A 13,883-nucleotide genomic window follows, 5' to 3' on the forward strand; every position below is an offset into this window, starting at 1 on the left:
TTTGTCGATAGCATCCGATTATCGTAATTTGAGACAAACGAAAAACTCTAGACAGCAGCCGTGGGCACGAGTGTTCAGCTAAAACTTACCTGGTCCTTTCTTTTTCTGAGTAAAGTATGAGGACAGCTCCCTTTGGTTCATTTTTAAGATGACTGTTATTGCATAGTACTGAAAATGCTGTATTCATCTAGATCTATCTTGTAACTAAGAAGTGAAATGAGCCATTTAAAGCTGAGCTTTTCTCGAATGTCTCTAAAAGATTGCCCACTTGAAGATATTTTTCAGAATTCCTAAATTTACAAAAATCAAGAATTATTTGTATTAAAACTCGTCAAAAGTCTTGGGAAACCAGGCCAAGAGGAGGTTAATTAGTGCAACCGATCTCACCTGGTATGTTCATAATAGCATTGATATTCAAGGTTTTTAGGTTCAAATCCCTCCAGAGTCAAATCTGATAAGAATTATGAAGATGAATCTATACAAACAGTGCTTGTTAAAAATTGGTGCATTTCTAAATTAGCATTAGTTAAAGAACGGGAGAAAGCAAAGCATAGGTACCTATGGGGAACAGCAAGTTTGTAAGTGCCTATCCTGTTTAATTATTGACTAAGAACACCTGTTCTTTCATATTCTTCCAACATATCTTGATTGATCCGTTTTGAAGGGATTACAATCCCTTCCATTCCAATGGACCGATTTTGGTCAAGAACATTGACTGCCACAAGAACAAAAGTGTGCCTACTGGCTCTGTGGCGCTATGGATAGCGCTTTGGACTTCTAGAATAAGCTGTAGTGATTCAAAGGTTGATAGCGCATTCTAGAATAAGGTTGATAGCGACTTCTAGAATAAGCTGTAGTGATTCAAAGGTTGTGGGTTCTAGTCCCACCAGAGTCAGCTTTTGTATCACATGTCTAATTAGAACTTTGTCGATAAGATCCGATTATCGTAAATTGAGACAATCGAAAAACTCTAGACAGCAGCCGTGGGCACGAGTGTTCAGCTAAAACTTACCTGGTCCTTTCTTTTTCTGAGTAAAGTATGAGGACAGCTCCCTTTGGTTCATTTTTAAGATGACTGTTATTGCATAGTACTGAAAATGCTGGATTCATCTAGATCTATCTTGTAACTAAGAAGTGAAATGAGCCATTTAAAGCTGAGCTTTTCTCGAATGTCTCTAAAAGATTGCCCACTTGAAGATATTTTTCAGAATTCCTAAATTTACAAAAATCAAGAATTATTTGTATTAACCACTTCCCGCAACTGTAACGCCGAAAGGCGTCATTGCGGCGGCTCCCCCAGGCTACGCTAACGCCAATAGGCGTCATCTCGCGTGAGCCGAGATTTCCTGTGAACGCGCACACACAGGCGCGCGCGCTCACAGGAACGGAAGGTAAGAGAGTTGATCTCCAGCCTGCCAGCGGCGATCGTTCGCTGGCAGGCTGGAGATGTGTTTTTTTTAACCCCTAACAGGTATATTAGACGCTGTTTTGATAACAGCGTCTAATATACCTGCTACCTGGTCCTCTGGTGGTCCCCTTTGTTTGGATCGACCACCAGAGGACACAGGTAGCTCAGTAAAGTAGCACCAAGCACCACTACACTACACTACACCCCCCCGTCACTTATTAACCCCTTATTAGCCCCTGATCACCCCTGATCACCCCATATAGACTCCCTGATCACCCCCCTGTCATTGATCACCCCCCTGTCATTGATCACCCCCCTGTAAAGCTCCATTCAGACGTCCGCATGATTTTTACGGATCCACTGATAGATGGATCGGATCCGCAAAACGCATCCGGACGTCTGAATGAAGCCTTACAGGGGCATGATCAATGACTGTGGTGATCACCCCATATAGACTCCCTGATCACCCCCCTGTAAAGCTCCATTCAGATGTCCGCATGATTTTTACGGATGCACTGATAGATGGATCGGATCCGCAAAAAGCATCCGGACGTCTGAATGAAGCCTTACAGGGGCATGATCAATGATTGTGGTGATCACCCCATATAGACTCCCTGATCACCCCCCTGTCATTGATTACACCCCTGTCATTGATTACCCCCCTGTAAAGCTCCATTCAGATGTCCGCATGATTTTTACGGATGCACTGATAGATGGATCGGATCCGCAAAACGCATCCGGACGTCTGAATGAAGCCTTACAGGGGCATGATCAATGACTGTGGTGATCACCCCCCTGTCATTGATTACCCCCCTGTAAAGCTCCATTCAGATGTCCGCATGATTTTTACGGATGCACTGATAGATGGATCGGATCCGCAAAACGCATCCGGACGTCTGAATGAAGCCTTACAGGGGAGTGATCAATGACTGTGGTTATCACCCCATATAGACTCCCTGATCACCCCCCTGTCATTGATTACACCCCTGTCATTGATCACCTTCTGTAAAGCTCCATTCAGATGTCCGCATGATTTTTACGGATCCACTGATAGATGGATCGGATCCGCAAAACGCATCCGGACGTCTGAATGAAGCCTTACAGGGGCGTGATCAATGACTGTGGTGATCACCCCATATAGACTCCCTGATCACCCCCCTGTCATTGATTACCCCCCTGTCATTGATTACCCCCCTGTAAAGCTCCATTCAGACGTCCGCATGATTTTTACGGATCCACTGATAGATGGATCGGATCCGCAAAACGCATCCGGACGTCTGAATTAAGCCTTACAGGGGCATGATCAATGACTGTGGTGATCACCCCATATAGACTCCCTGATCACCCCCCTGTCATTGATTACCCCCCTGTAAAGCTCCATTCAGATGTCCGCATGATTTTTACGGATGCACTGATAGATGGATCGGATCCGCAAAACGCATACGGACGTCTGAATGAAGCCTTACACGGGCGTGATCAATGACTGTGGTTATCACCCCATATAGACTCCCTGATCACCCCCCTGTCATTGATCACCCCCCTGTCATTGATCACCCCCCTGTCATTGATCACCCCCCTGTCATTGATCACCCCTCTGTAAGGCTCCATTCAGACATTTTTTTGGCCCAAGTTAGCGGAATTATTATTATTTTTTTCTTACAAAGTCTCATATTCCACTAACTTGTGTCAAAAAATAAAATCTCACATGAACTCACCATACCCCTCACGGAAACCAAATGCGTAAAATTTTTTAGACATTTATATTCCAGACTTCTTCTCACGCTTTAGGGCCCCTAGAATGCCAGGGCAGTATAAATACCCCACATGTGACCCCATTTCGGAAAGAAGACACCCCCAGGTATTCCGTGAGGGGCATATTGAGTCCATGAAAGATTGAAATTTTTGTCCCAAGTTAGCGGAACGGGAGACTTTGTGAGAAAAAAATTAAAAATATCAATTTCCGCTAACTTGTGCCAATAAAAAAAAATTTCTATGAACTCGCCATGCCCCTCATTGAATACCTTGGGGTGTCTTCTTTCCAAAATGGGGTCACATGTGGGGTATTTATACTGCCCTGGCATTCTAGGGGCCCCAAAGCTTGAGAAGAAGTCTGGTATCCAAATGTCTAAAAATGCCCTCCTAAAAGGAATTTGGGCACCTTTGCGCATCTAGGCTGCAATAAAGTGTCACACATCTGGTATCGCCGTACTCAGGAGAAGTTGGGGAATGTGTTTTGGGGTGTCATTTTACATATACCCATGCTGGGTGAGAGAAATATCTTGGTCAAATGCCAACTTTGTATAAAAAAATGGTAAAAGTTGTCTTTTGCCAAGATATTTCTCTCACCCAGCAAGGGTATATGTATGACACCCCAAAACACATTCCCCAACTTCTCCTGAATACGGCGATACCACATGTGTGACACTTTTTTGCAGCCTAGGTGGGCAAAGGGGCCCATATTCCAAAGAGCACCTTTAGGATTTCACAGGTCATTTACCTACTTACCACACATTAGGGCCCCTGGAAAATGCCAGGGCAGTATAACTACCCCACAAGTGACCCCATTTTGGAAAGAAGACACCCCAAGGTATTCCGTGAGGGGCATGGCAAGTTCCTAGAATTTTTTATTTTTTGTCACAAGTTAGTGGAAAATGCTGATTTTTTTTTTTTTTTTTCATACAAAGTCTCATATTCCACTAACTTGTGACAAAAAATAAAAACTTCCATGAACTCACTATGCCCATCAGCGAATACCTTGGGGTCTCTTCTTTCCAAAATGGGGTCACTTGTGGGGTAGTTATACTGCCCTGGCATTCTAGGGGCCCAAATGTGTGGTAAGGAGTTTGAAATCAAATTCTGTAAAAAATGACCTGTGAAATCCGAAAGGTGCTCTTTGGAATTTGGGCACCTTTGCGCATCTAGGCTGCAATAAAGTGTCACACATCTGGTATCGCCGTACTCAGGAGAAGTTGGGGAATGTGTTTTGGGGTGTCATTTTACATATACCCATGCTGGGTGAGAGAAATATCTTGGTCAAATGCCAACTTTGTATAAAAAAATGGTAAAAGTTGTCTTTTGCCAAGATATTTCTCTCACCCAGCAAGGGTATATGTATGACGCCCCAAAACACATTCCCCAACTTCTCCTGAATACGGCGATACCACATGTGTGACACTTTTTTGCAGCCTAGGTGGGCAAAGGGGCCCATATTCCAAAGAGCACCTTTAGGATTTCACAGGTCATTTACCTACTTACCACACATTAGGGCCCCTGGAAAATGCCAGGGCAGTATAACTACCCCACAAGTGACCCCATTTTGGAAAGAAGACACCCCAAGGTATTCCGTGAGGGGCATGGCAAGTTCCTAGAATTTTTTATTTTTTGTCACAAGTTAGTGGAAAATGCTGATTTTTTTTTTTTTTTCATACAAAGTCTCATATTCCACTAACTTGTGACAAAAAATAAAAACTTCCATGAACTCACTATGCCCATCAGCGAATACCTTGGGGTCTCTTCTTTCCAAAATGGGGTCACTTGTGGGGTAGTTATACTGCCCTGGCATTCTAGGGGCCCAAATGTGTGGTAAGGAGTTTGAAATCAAATTCTGTAAAAAATGACCTGTGAAATCCGAAAGGTGCTCTTTGGAATATGGGCCCCTTTGCCCACCTAGGCTGCAAAAAAGTGTCACACATCTGGTATTGCCGTATTCAGGAGAAGGTGGGGAATGTGTTTTCGGGTGTCATTTTACATATACCCATGCTGGGTGAGAGAAATATCTTGGCAAAAGACAACTTTTCCCATTTTTTTATACAAAGTTGGCATTTGACCAAGATATTTATCTCACCCAGCATGGGTATATGTAAAATGACACCCCAAAACACATTCCTCAACTTCTCCTGAGTACGTAGATACCAGATGTGTGACACTTTTTTGCAGCCTAGGTGGGCAAAGGGGCCCACATTCCAAAAGCACCTTACGGATTTCACTGGTCATTTTTTACAGAATTTGATTTCAAACTCCTTACCACACATTTGGGCCCCTAGAATGCCAGGGCAGTATAACTACCCCACAAGTGACCCCATTTTGGAAAGAAGAGACCCCAAGGTATTTCGTGATGGGCATAGTGAGTTCATAGAAGTTTTTATTTTTTGTCACAAGTTAGTGGAATATGAGACTTTGTAGGAAAAAAAATAAAATAAAAAAAAATCATCATTTTCCGCTAACTTGTGACAAAAAATAAAAAGTTCTATGAACTCACTATGCCCATCAGCGAATACCTTAGGGTGTGTACTTTCCGAAATGGGGTCATTTGTGGGGTGTTTGTACTGTCTGGGCATTGTAGAACCTCAGGAAACATGACAGGTGCTCAGAAAGTCAGAGCTGCTTCAAAAAGCGGAAATTCACATTTTTGTACCATAGTTTGTAAACGCTATAACTTTTACCCAAACCATTTTTTTTTTACCCAAACATTTTTTTTTTATCAAAGACATGTAGAACTATAAATTTAGAGCAAAATTTCTATATGGATCTCGTTTTTTTTGCAAAATTTTACAACTGAAAGTGAAAAATGTCATTTTTTTGCAAAAAAATCGTTAAATTTCGATTAATAACAAAAAAAGTAAAAATGTCAGCAGCAATGAAATACCACCAAATGAAAGCTCTATTAGTGAGAAGAAAAGGAGGTAAAATTCATTTGGGTGGTAAGTTGCATGACCGAGCAATAAACGGTGAAAGTAGTGTAGTGCCGATTTGTAAAAAAGGGCCTGGTCTTTAGGGGGGTATAAACCTGTGGTCCTTAAGTGGTTAAAACTCGTCAAAAGTCTTGGGAAACCAGGCCAAGAGGAGGTTAATTAGTGCAACCGATCTCACCTGGTATGTTCATAATAGCATTGATATTCAAGGTTTTTAGGTTCAAATCCCTCCAGAGTCAAATCTGATAAGAATTATGAAGATGAATCTATACAAACAGTGCTTGTTAAAAATTGGTGCATTTCTAAATTAGCATTAGTTAAAGAACGGGAAAAAGCAAAGCATAAGTACCTATGGGGAACGGCAAGTTTGTAAGTGCCTATCCTGTTTAATTATTGACTAAGAACACCTGTTCTTTCATATTCTTCCAACATATCTTGATTGATCCGTTTTGAAGGGATTACAATCCCTTCCATTCCAATGGACCGATTTTGGTCAAATACGTTGACTGCCACAAGAACAAAAGTGTGCTTACTGGCTCTGTGGCGCAATGGATAGCGCATTGGACTTCTAGAATAAGCTGTAGTGATTCAAAGGTTGTGGGTTCGAGTCCCACCAGAGTCGGCTTTTGTATCACACGTCTAATTAGAACTTTGTCGATAGCATCCGATTATCGTAAATTGAGACAAACGAAAAACTCTAGACAGCAGCCGTGGGCACGAGTGTTCAGCTAAAACTTACCTGGTCCTTTCTTTTTCTGAGTAAAGTATGAGGACAGCTCCCTTTGGTTCATTTTTAAGATGACTGTTATTGCATAGTACTGAAAATGCTGGATTCATCTAGATCTATCTTGTAACTAAGAAGTGAAATGAGCCATTTAAAGCTGAGCTTTTCTCGAATGTCTCTAAAAGATTGCCCACTTGAAGATATTTTTCAGAATTCCTAAATTTACAAAAATCAAGAATTATTTGTATTAAAACTCGGCAAAAGTCTTGGGAAACCAGGCCAAGAGGAGGTTAATTAGTGCAACCGATCTCACATGGTATGTTCATAATAGCATTGATATTCAAGGTTTTTAGGTTCAAATCCCTCCAGAGTCAAATCTGATAAGAATTATGAAGATAAATCTATACAAACAGTGCTTGTTAAAAATTGGTGCATTTCTAAATTAGCATTAGTTAAAGAACGGGAGAAAGCAAAGCATAGGTACCTATGGGGAACGGCAAGTTTGTAAGTGCCTATCCTGTTTAATTATTGACTAAGAACACCTGTTCTTTCATATTCTTCCAACATATCTTGATTGATCCGTTTTGAAGGGATTACAATCCCTTCCATTCCAATGGACCGATTTTGGTCAAGAACGTTGACTGCCACAAGAACAAAAGTGTGCCTACTGGCTCTGTGGCGCAATGGATAGCGCATTGGACTTCTAGAATAAGCTGTAGTGATTCAAAGGTTGTGGGTTCGAGTCCCACCAGAGTCAGCTTTTGTATCACACGTCTAATTAGAACTTTGTCGATAGCATCCGATTATCGTAAATTGAGACAAACGAAAAACTCTAGACAGCAGCCGTGGGCACGAGTGTTCAGCTAAAACTTACCTGGTCCTTTCTTTTTCTGAGTAAAGTATGAGGACAGCTCCCTTTGGTTCATTTTTAAGATGACTGTTATTGCATAGTACTGAAAATGCTGTATTCATCTAGATCTATCTTGTAACTAAGAAGTGAAATGAGCCATTTAAAGCTGAGCTTTTCTCGAATGTCTCTAAAAGATTGCCCACTTGAAGATATTTTTCAGAATTCCTAAATTTACAAAAATCAAGAATTATTTGTATTAAAACTCGGCAAAAGTCTTGGGAAACCAGGCCAAGAGGAGGTTAATTAGTGCAACCGATCTCACCTGGTATGTTCATAATAGCATTGATATTCAAGGTTTTTAGGTTCAAATCCCTCCAGAGTCAAATCTGATAAGAATTATGAAGATAAATCTATACAAACAGTGCTTGTTAAAAATTGGTGCATTTCTAAATTAGCATTAGTTAAAGAACGGGAGAAAGCAAAGCATAGGTACCTATGGGGAACGGCAAGTTTGTAAGTGCCTATCCTGTTTAATTATTGACTAAGAACACCTGTTCTTTCATATTCTTCCAACATATCTTGATTGATCCGTTTTGAAGGGATTACAATCCCTTCCATTCCAATGGACCGATTTTGGTCAAGAACGTTGACTGCCACAAGAACAAAAGTGTGCCTACTGGCTCTGTGGCGCAATGGATAGCGCATTGGACTTCTAGAATAAGCTGTAGTGATTCAAAGGTTGTGGGTTCGAGTCCCACCAGAGTCGGCTTTTGTATCACACGTCTAATTAGAACTTTGTCGATAGCATCCGATTATCGTAAATTGAGACAAACGAAAAACTCTAGACAGCAGCCGTGGGCACGAGTGTTCAGCTAAAACTTACCTGGTCCTTTCTTTTTCTGAGTAAAGTATGAGGACAGCTCCCTTTGGTTCATTTTTAAGATGACTGTTATTGCATAGTACTGAAAATGCTGTATTCATCTAGATCTATCTTGTAACTAAGAAGTGAAATGAGCCATTTAAAGCTGAGCTTTTCTCGAATGTCTCTAAAAGATTGCCCACTTGAAGATATTTTTCAGAATTCCTAAATTTACAAAAATCAAGAATTATTTGTATTAAAACTCGTCAAAAGTCTTGGGAAACCAGGCCAAGAGGAGGTTAATTAGTGCAACCGATCTCACCTGGTATGTTCATAATAGCATTGATATTCAAGGTTTTTAGGTTCAAATCCCTCCAGAGTCAAATCTGATAAGAATTATGAAGATAAATCTATACAAACAGTGCTTGTTAAAAATTGGTGCATTTCTAAATTAGCATTAGTTAAAGAACGGGAGAAAGCAAAGCATAGGTACCTATGGGGAACGGCAAGTTTGTAAGTGCCTATCCTGTTTAATTATTGACTAAGAACACCTGTTCTTTCATATTCTTCCAACATATCTTGATTGATCCGTTTTGAAGGGATTACAATCCCTTCCATTCCAATGGACCGATTTTGGTCAAATACGTTGACTGCCACAAGAACAAAAGTGTGCTTACTGGCTCTGTGGCGCAATGGATAGCGCATTGGACTTCTAGAATAAGCTGTAGTGATTCAAAGGTTGTGGGTTCGAGTCCCACCAGAGTCAGCTTTTGTATCACACGTCTAATTAGAACTTTGTCGATAAGATCCGATTATCGTAAATTGAGACAAACGAAAAACTCTAGACAGCAGCCGTGGGCACGAGTGTTCAGCTAAAACTTACCTGGTCCTTTCTTTTTCTGAGTAAAGTATGAGGACAGCTCCCTTTGGTTCATTTTTAAGATGACTGTTATTGCATAGTACTGAAAATGCTGTATTCATCTAGATCTATCTTGTAACTAAGAAGTGAAATGAGCCATTTAAAGCTGAGCTTTTCTCGAATGTCTCTAAAAGATTGCCCACTTGAAGATATTTTTCAGAATTCCTAAATTTACAAAAATCAAGAATTATTTGTATTAAAACTCGTCAAAAGTCTTGGGAAACCAGGCCAAGAGGAGGTTAATTAGTGCAACCGATCTCACATGGTATGTTCATAATAGCATTGATATTCAAGGTTTTTAGGTTCAAATCCCTCCAGAGTCAAATCTGATAAGAATTATGAAGATAAATCTATACAAACAGTGCTTGTTAAAAATTGGTGCATTTCTAAATTAGCATTAGTTAAAGAACGGGAGAAAGCAAAGCATAGGTACCTATGGGGAACGGCAAGTTTGTAAGTGCCTATCCTGTTTAATTATTGACTAAGAACACCTGTTCTTTCATATTCTTCCAACATATCTTGATTGATCCGTTTTGAAGGGATTACAATCCCTTCCATTCCAATGGACCGATTTTGGTCAAGAACGTTGACTGCCACAAGAACAAAAGTGTGCTTACTGGCTCTGTGGCGCAATGGATAGCGCATTGGACTTCTAGAATAAGCTGTAGTGATTCAAAGGTTGTGGGTTCGAGTCCCACCAGAGTCAGCTTTTGTATCACACGTCTAATTAGAACTTTGTCGATAAGATCCGATTATCGTAAATTGAGACAAACGAAAAACTCTAGACAGCAGCCGTGGGCACGAGTGTTCAGCTAAAACTTACCTGGTCCTTTCTTTTTCTGAGTAAAGTATGAGGACAGCTCCCTTTGGTTCATTTTTAAGATGACTGTTATTGCATAGTACTGAAAATGCTGTATTCATCTAGATCTATCTTGTAACTAAGAAGTGAAATGAGCCATTTAAAGCTGAGCTTTTCTCGAATGTCTCTAAAAGATTGCCCACTTGAAGATATTTTTCAGAATTCCTAAATTTACAAAAATCAAGAATTATTTGTATTAAAACTCGGCAAAAGTCTTGGGAAACCAGGCCAAGAGGAGGTTAATTAGTGCAACCGATCTCACATGGTATGTTCATAATAGCATTGATATTCAAGGTTTTTAGGTTCAAATCCCTCCAGAGTCAAATCTGATAAGAATTATGAAGATGAATCTATACAAACAGTGCTTGTTAAAAATTGGTGCATTTCTAAATTAGCATTAGTTAAAGAACGGGAGAAAGCAAAGCATAGGTACCTATGGGGAACGGCAAGTTTGTAAGTGCCTATCCTGTTTAATTATTGACTAAGAACACCTGTTCTTTCATATTCTTCCAACATATCTTGATTGATCCGTTTTGAAGGGATTACAATCCCTTCCATTCCAATGGACCGATTTTGGTCAAGAACGTTGACTGCCACAAGAACAAAAGTGTGCTTACTGGCTCTGTGGCGCAATGGATAGCGCATTGGACTTCTAGAATAAGCTGTAGTGATTCAAAGGTTGTGGGTTCGAGTCCCACCAGAGTCAGCTTTTGTATCACACGTCTAATTAGAACTTTGTCGATAAGATCCGATTATCGTAAATTGAGACAAACGAAAAACTCTAGACAGCAGCCGTGGGCACGAGTGTTCAGCTAAAACTTACCTGGTCCTTTCTTTTTCTGAGTAAAGTATGAGGACAGCTCCCTTTGGTTCATTTTTAAGATGACTGTTATTGCATAGTACTGAAAATGCTGGATTCATCTAGATCTATCTTGTAACTAAGAAGTGAAATAAACCATTTAAAGCTGAGCTTTTCTCGAATGTCTCTAAAAGATTGCCCACTTGAAGATATTTTTCAGAATTCCTAAATTTACAAAAATCAAGAATTATTTGTATTAAAACTCGGCAAAAGTCTTGGGAAACCAGGCCAAGAGGAGGTTAATTAGTGCAACCGATCTCACATGGTATGTTCATAATAGCATTGATATTCAAGGTTTTTAGGTTCAAATCCCTCCAGAGTCAAATCTGATAAGAATTATGAAGATGAATCTATACAAACAGTGCTTGTTAAAAATTGGTGCATTTCTAAATTAGCATTAGTTAAAGAACGGGAAAAAGCAAAGCATAAGTACCTATGGGGAACGGCAAGTTTGTAAGTGCCTATCCTGTTTAATTATTGACTAAGAACACCTGTTCTTTCATATTCTTCCAACATATCTTGATTGATCCGTTTTGAAGGGATTACAATCCCTTCCAATCCAATGGACCGATTTTGGTCAAATACGTTGACTGCCACAAGAACAAAAGTGTGCTTACTGGCTCTGTGGCGCAATGGATAGCGCATTGGACTTCTAGAATAAGCTGTAGTGATTCAAAGGTTGTGGGTTCGAGTCCCACCAGAGTCGGCTTTTGTATCACACGTCTAATTAGAACTTTGTCGATAAGATCCGATTATCGTAAATTGAGACAAACAAAAAACTCTAGACAGCAGCCGTGGGCACGAGTGTTCAGCTAAAACTTACCTGGTCCTTTCTTTTTCTGAGTAAAGTATGAGGACAGCTCCCTTTGGTTCATTTTTAAGATGACTGTTATTGCATAGTACTGAAAATGCTGGATTCATCTAGATCTATCTTGTAACTAAGAAGTGAAATGAGCCATTTAAAGCTGAGCTTTTCTCGAATGTCTCTAAAAGATTGCCCACTTGAAGATATTTTTCAGAATTCCTAAATTTACAAAAATCAAGAATTATTTGTATTAAAACTCGTCAAAAGTCTTGGGAAACCAGGCCAAGAGGAGGTTAATTAGTGCAACCGATCTCACCTGGTATGTTCATAATAGCATTGATATTCAAGGTTTTTAGGTTCAAATCCCTCCAGAGTCAAATCTGATAAGAATTATGAAGATGAATCTATACAAACAGTGCTTGTTAAAAATTGGTGCATTTCTAAATTAGCATTAGTTAAAGAACGGGAAAAAGCAAAGCATAAGTACCTATGGGGAACGGCAAGTTTGTAAGTGCCTATCCTGTTTAATTATTGACTAAGAACACCTGTTCTTTCATATTCTTCCAACATATCTTGATTGATCCGTTTTGAAGGGATTACAATCCCTTCCATTCCAATGGACCGATTTTGGTCAAGAACGTTGACTGTCACAAGAACAAAAGTGTGCCTACTGGCTCTGTGGCGCAATGGATAGCGCATTGGACTTCTAGAATAAGCTGTAGTGATTCAAAGGTTGTGGGTTCGAGTCCCACCAGAGTCGGCTTTTGTATCACACGTCTAATTAGAACTTTGTCGATAAGATCCGATTATCGTAAATTGAGACAAACGAAAAACTCTAGACAGCAGCCGTGGGCACGAGTGTTCAGCTAAAACTTACCTGGTCCTTTCTTTTTCTGAGTAAAGTATGAGGACAGCTCCCTTTGGTTCATTTTTAAGATGACTGTTATTGCATAGTACTGAAAATGCTGGATTCATCTAGATCTATCTTGTAACTAAGAAGTGAAATAAACCATTTAAAGCTGAGCTTTTCTCGAATGTCTCTAAAAGATTGCCCACTTGAAGATATTTTTCAGAATTCCTAAATTTACAAAAATCAAGAATTATTTGTATTAAAACTCGTCAAAAGTCTTGGGAAACCAGGCCAAGAGGAGGTTAATTAGTGCAACCGATCTCACCTGGTATGTTCATAATAGCATTGATATTCAAGGTTTTTAGGTTCAAATCCCTCCAGAGTCAAATCTGATAAGAATTATGAAGATGAATCTATACAAACAGTGCTTGTTAAAAATTGGTGCATTTCTAAATTAGCATTAGTTAAAGAACGGGAAAAAGCAAAGCATAAGTACCTATGGGGAACGGCAAGTTTGTAAGTGCCTATCCTGTTTAATTATTGACTAAGAACACCTGTTTTTTTTCATATTCTTCCAACATATCTTGATTGATCCGTTTTGAAGGGATTACAATCCCTTCCAATCCAATGGACCGATTTTGGTCAAATACGTTGACTGCCACAAGAACAAAAGTGTGCTTACTGGCTCTGTGGCGCAATGGATAGCGCATTGGACTTCTAGAATAAGCTGTAGTGATTCAAAGGTTGTGGGTTCGAGTCCCACCAGAGTCGGCTTTTGTATCACACGTCTAATTAGAACTTTGTCGATAAGATCCGATTATCGTAAATTGAGACAAACGAAAAACTCTAGACAGCAGCCGTGGGCACGAGTGTTCAGCTAAAACTTACCTGGTCCTTTCTTTTTCTGAGTAAAGTATGAGGACAGCTCCCTTTGGTTCATTTTTAAGATGACTGTTATTGCATAGTACTGAAAATGCTGGATTCATCTAGATCTATCTTGTAACTAAGAAGTGAAATGAGCCATTTAAAGCTGAGCTTTTCTCGAATGTCTCTAAAAGA

At 39.9% G+C, this 13,883-nt stretch overlaps 9 non-coding genes across 9 annotated transcripts; all 9 read left to right on the forward strand.

The window, feature by feature from the left end:
- Nucleotides 1–6,633: 6,633 nt before the first annotated feature.
- TRNAR-UCU lies at nucleotides 6,634–6,721 on the forward strand. The gene is given in 2 exon segments: nucleotides 6,634–6,670; nucleotides 6,686–6,721. It is a non-coding gene; the product is annotated as a tRNA-Arg (tRNA).
- Nucleotides 6,722–7,492: 771 nt separating this feature from the next.
- TRNAR-UCU lies at nucleotides 7,493–7,580 on the forward strand. The gene is given in 2 exon segments: nucleotides 7,493–7,529; nucleotides 7,545–7,580. It is a non-coding gene; the product is annotated as a tRNA-Arg (tRNA).
- Nucleotides 7,581–8,351: 771 nt separating this feature from the next.
- Nucleotides 8,352–8,439, forward strand: TRNAR-UCU. The gene is given in 2 exon segments: nucleotides 8,352–8,388; nucleotides 8,404–8,439. It is a non-coding gene; the product is annotated as a tRNA-Arg (tRNA).
- Nucleotides 8,440–9,210: 771 nt separating this feature from the next.
- On the forward strand, nucleotides 9,211–9,298 carry TRNAR-UCU. The gene is given in 2 exon segments: nucleotides 9,211–9,247; nucleotides 9,263–9,298. It is a non-coding gene; the product is annotated as a tRNA-Arg (tRNA).
- Nucleotides 9,299–10,069: 771 nt separating this feature from the next.
- Nucleotides 10,070–10,157, forward strand: TRNAR-UCU. Its single transcript is given in 2 exon segments — nucleotides 10,070–10,106; nucleotides 10,122–10,157. It is a non-coding gene; the product is annotated as a tRNA-Arg (tRNA).
- A 771-nt stretch (nucleotides 10,158–10,928) lies between these two features.
- Nucleotides 10,929–11,016, forward strand: TRNAR-UCU. Its single transcript is given in 2 exon segments — nucleotides 10,929–10,965; nucleotides 10,981–11,016. It is a non-coding gene; the product is annotated as a tRNA-Arg (tRNA).
- A 771-nt stretch (nucleotides 11,017–11,787) lies between these two features.
- On the forward strand, nucleotides 11,788–11,875 carry TRNAR-UCU. Its single transcript is given in 2 exon segments — nucleotides 11,788–11,824; nucleotides 11,840–11,875. It is a non-coding gene; the product is annotated as a tRNA-Arg (tRNA).
- A 771-nt stretch (nucleotides 11,876–12,646) lies between these two features.
- Nucleotides 12,647–12,734, forward strand: TRNAR-UCU. The gene is given in 2 exon segments: nucleotides 12,647–12,683; nucleotides 12,699–12,734. It is a non-coding gene; the product is annotated as a tRNA-Arg (tRNA).
- A 773-nt stretch (nucleotides 12,735–13,507) lies between these two features.
- TRNAR-UCU lies at nucleotides 13,508–13,595 on the forward strand. The gene is given in 2 exon segments: nucleotides 13,508–13,544; nucleotides 13,560–13,595. It is a non-coding gene; the product is annotated as a tRNA-Arg (tRNA).
- Nucleotides 13,596–13,883: the final 288 nt, after the last annotated feature.

Source organism: Bufo bufo, chromosome 4 (genome assembly GCF_905171765.1).
Source record: "Bufo bufo chromosome 4, aBufBuf1.1, whole genome shotgun sequence".
Taxonomy (NCBI): domain Eukaryota; kingdom Metazoa; phylum Chordata; class Amphibia; order Anura; family Bufonidae; genus Bufo; species Bufo bufo.